Source organism: Pomacea canaliculata, linkage group LG7 (assembly GCF_003073045.1).
Source record: "Pomacea canaliculata isolate SZHN2017 linkage group LG7, ASM307304v1, whole genome shotgun sequence".
NCBI lineage: Eukaryota > Metazoa > Mollusca > Gastropoda > Architaenioglossa > Ampullariidae > Pomacea > Pomacea canaliculata.
The window spans coordinates 3,547,027-3,550,955 of record NC_037596.1 but is presented as its reverse complement, the minus strand read 5'-3'; the positions used below and the strand labels follow the sequence as shown (position 1 = coordinate 3,550,955).

General features: G+C 35.7%; 1 long non-coding RNA gene across 1 annotated transcript; it reads right to left on the bottom strand.

The window, feature by feature from the left end:
* Positions 1-205: 205 nt before the first annotated feature.
* LOC112567840 lies at positions 206-1,328 on the bottom strand. The gene is made up of 2 exons (XR_003099917.1): positions 909-1,328; positions 206-349 (listed from the first exon to the last, which is right to left on the bottom strand). It is a non-coding gene; the product is annotated as an uncharacterized LOC112567840 (long non-coding RNA).
* Between the last annotated feature and the right edge of the window lie 2,601 nt (positions 1,329-3,929).

Genomic DNA, 3,929 nt, shown 5'->3' with positions numbered 1-3,929 from the left:
TTGCATTCTGCGGCCGCCAATAAACTTTAGTCTTGTAGTGTATTTTTGTGTATGTGTTTTATGTTCACTGAGGAGTGATTGGCTTTGTTGCTCGCGGCGGGCGCGTGGAAGTTTGTCTGTGTGTGTGCGAGTGTGGCTGTGAGAAAGCAAGTCCCGCGACGCCCGGTCGTGTTACGCGACAGATACAATAAGCAAAGCACAGATAGAAAGATTAACTTTCAGTTTACTGATCAATCGTCAGTAGAACAATAATTACAGATATTTTTGGGACAATCCATTAGACATTTAACTGTTGTCGTGACAGCTTGTATCCCTGAAACACTTTGAAGTCCTCATCAATTCAAGCCGCCTGCAACAAAAGCAATCAAATAAGAAAATGATGTAACATAATGTTCTTGACAATAACTATCCACACGACTAGTCCGAGTATTGAACTTTTTAAACACAATTTACACAACACTTTGTTGATAACTTTGCTGAAACTTGTTACTCTACTTCATGATTACAGGACAAGGAAATGTTGTCTCCTTGTCAACTATTTTTGATTAGGTAATCAGAAGTGTTAGGTAATGAACGATTTTTGATTTGTTGAGGGCATGAGCGAGAGAGAGAGAAGGTATTTTTGTAACGGGTTTCTAAAAATAACCTTTTAGAAAATATTATTTCGTATCAATGACTTATTTCAAAAAAACAAACGTCTACATTGATGTATAGCTACAGTTATACGTATCTTCATTTAGTACCACAATCGTTTGTAATACTACATATACACATTTGTACATGCATTGAATACTTCTGCATTGTAAATGTTTACAGTCCGTTCTCTTTCTTGAAAATATACCACATCGGGTTTATACGAACCAGGGATATTTGTTGATGCAAATAGACAAAACAAAAGTAAAGCTTACTGTTTGATTATCTCCCATCAAAAAGGCGAAAAGTCCGGTAACATTTCTTGACACCTACAGCCCCTTTCCAGCAGATGTCCCCTTTGTCCTTGCATCTCAAACCCACACTAGGAATATCCGCGCATGCCGAATTTGAGCAACACTGTTGAAAGTTAGTGTCACACGATTGATGGTTTTGAGTGCACTAGAACAAAAACAAACATACAACAATGACAACATAACTGAACAAGTACAGTCACAATACATTGTCACTTTATGTAGTGTTTAATTAATTGCTATGAGAAAATGAAAGTATTATCACTCCGCTGTAGACCAGTCTAACTGCTAAGAGATGTCAGTGCACGTGTTGGTGGGTGAAGACAACAGACGCAAATACTTCAGACAGTGTCACAGTAAATAAAAGCTTATCTAACATCCTTGTGATCAAGTACAGGCCGATCCTTCAAGTTGTGTACTCTCTTCTGTCCTGTGCTGTCTGTACCCATGGCAGTGTCCTCTATCAAAAATTCATAAAATGAAGCATAGCATCGATATTATGGTATAGAAATCTTATGAAGAACAACGATGAGTTTGCGTATCACCAAGAGGTGGATCACCTGTTGGCATGGTGACGCGCCAACCGTCGACATCTTTCACGTAGAACTCAAAGGTAGCGTTTAAAGCATAAAAGCCTAGGTTTAAAAAAAAAAAAAGCCAGTCTCTTTTATGAAAAGACAATAAAATTTAAACTAAAACATTAAAGCACAGAATGAATCTTTGTCAGTGATGGTGTGTGAGTGTGATGTGAAATGAGTGTGTGTGTGGTTGCAAGTCACACAGCAAGTCGCAAACTGATCAAAGGTCCTATATTATATAGTATAATAAGTAATATGCTTCGAAACGTTTCATTCTAGTTATTTTGAAGCATTCACATTGTGTATGATTCTTCAAAGCAGGCTGAACTTATCATTTATCACTATTTCACAAATGTTTCAAACATAAGAGTTTGCTACGTAACCCCGTCAACAACTGCTTGCTTGCAGCCACACCAAAGCCATGATGATTATTACAGTTGTTCTTAGTTTCATGGCCATCACAACAGATAATGTGTTCGTTTGAGAAGGACTGGAAATTTTAATCTAAGAGAAGACAAAGAAGAGAGATTCCATTTTTGAAGAAATAGTTTGGAATGATGTTTTTGTTTATTTTTTATCGCAGCTGCTCTCTGATTTACAGGCAAAACATTTATCTGACTGTTTAATGTAACATATATCACTGTCTTTGTATTACCAACAAAACTAAACCTGTCTGCAATGAGGAGATAATTGACCGGACAATGAAGTCAAATGATACAACATCTGAATTTGAGTAAGAATTTGAAGATGCAAACAAACACAAGTTGCCATATGGTAGACATGTCACTAGCAGATCAAAACAACAGGTCAAAGTGTGCCTTGCTATCACAAGCTATTGTTGAATTTACTTTGGTAAGTTAATATACAAATGTTAAAGTTATTTAAATATGACATCTATCATCCAGTCCTAAAATAATTGTATTTGCAGAAGTCTAATAAAATATTTTTTCTGTGCATAATCTAAAACTTTGATTTTTTATCTCATACAATGACAGAGAACAACAAAGAACAGCATACAGATAACTGATGACATGACGAGTTATGATGAACTATTCATTTATGATATTCACTATTGTATTGCACACTACCTTGATGTCTCCGTAAGTGTTGACGTGTCGTTATTAAAACAGACATTTCCAGTCTCGTATATATACCTGAAAACAGAGAGAGTGAGAAGAGAGAGAAGGATATTCATTTCATTTTATCAATTTGGTTTCATACACAAAGAATTTAATATTTTGAACAAACCTTGCAAGCAATTTAATATAACACAGCGAGGCCAATCTATAAACATTAGGAAATTTTATACTTAAATAAATTGAAAAATTCTCGACAAAATTAAACTCATTATGGAAACATATATCCCCTTACAATTTTGTGTTAAACGAAATGGCAGTCTCTAAGAAAGCAGTCTGTTTGTATTTTTTTTTCATTTTTTTGAAACACTTTTGTGAAAATGTCCATATAGCTTATTGCCCTCTGTAAAAGTGTGTTTATATAAATAACTTAAGTGAAATAGAAGATTTTTGAACATTTTAATTGAATTGCGTATGATTTGTCAACAACAGTTTGTTTTCTTGTAAACACCAAATATATTTTTCACTCGGTTTGCGTCTCGTTTTGTAACCCTCATTTTTAGTCTTTGTAAAGTGGCCATTACATACTGTTTTATTGTGTAGATGATGTAGAGAGCGATAATAGACTTTTACATGAGAAGATGATTTCAAGATGGTAAGTCCGCCCCAGACATCGGGGCACGGGAAGACGAGAAGTTTACCTGTCTGTACCGTCATGTACCCGTTTGTGTCATGTAAACTCCCAGTGTATCTCCTTAAATTGGTCTGACTATTATGATTCAATTGATACAAATATATTTGCATATGAAAACGATGCGTGTTTGTGTGCTCGCGCGAGTGTGTGAAGTTTGTGTTTTGTGTGCAAGTGTTTGTGTGTGTGCGTGTTGTACTATGGAAAATTCGAGTTTTAAACATCATGGAAGGGGAGAAAAAATCATTTCACTTCAGTCCTGACCATGTGCAACCCATACTTAGTTCTTCACAAACTATAAAGTACCTGTACCGTATCATCATTAAGCGTTGGTATCTTGCTTGTCATGAAGATTGATAGTTACAACGGATGGTTTAGTGCACTTGGGTTAGTTCATACATGTGTACGTTCAGTGAGTGTGTGTTGTGTGCGCGAGGAGAGAATGCGTTGTGAGAAGAACAGAAATAATCGTTTCTCTGTAATTATGTTTTTATTTACAGACTGCACTTTTAATGTTCTGATGAGCCTTCAGCGTCTACAAACTATTACCTAGCGTTCGTCTGTCGCGGAAAACTAGATATTTATAATTAACTATGCCATCATAAGGGAAATGAATTAAATTGAAATGGCCTTTACAGTT